This window comes from Pygoscelis adeliae, unplaced genomic scaffold (genome assembly GCF_000699105.1).
Source record: "Pygoscelis adeliae isolate BGI_AS28 unplaced genomic scaffold, ASM69910v1 Scaffold155, whole genome shotgun sequence".
Lineage (NCBI taxonomy): Eukaryota > Metazoa > Chordata > Aves > Sphenisciformes > Spheniscidae > Pygoscelis > Pygoscelis adeliae.
Window position 1 is genome coordinate 3,244,994 of NW_008824932.1, and position 339 is coordinate 3,245,332.

Below are 339 nucleotides of genomic sequence, written 5' to 3' on the forward strand. Positions count from 1 at the left end.
TCATTGAATAATTCATCCCTCATTGCAAGCCCATAATGTCTTTTCTCGGCCTTTTGTGGGGCTGTTTTCTCTTCTTTTCTCCTTGAATTATAAAAAGGTTGCCTTCTTTTGTTCACATCAAGCTGCTGCTAGCTGAAGCTTTGTCTGTGCAAAGCCAAAGTGTGAGTTTCAATGGACTCCCCCCTCTTTGTTTTCCAAGTTCATCTCCAAGTGTAGATTGTGTATAGAAGGCCTTCTTTGTAAAAGCTGGAAAAGTTGTACAAATGTTTGACCAGCTCATTTGGTACTTTTGTCTCGCCTTCCCCAGTGCCTGTGCATGTGCTGGGCAGCCACTTCCAC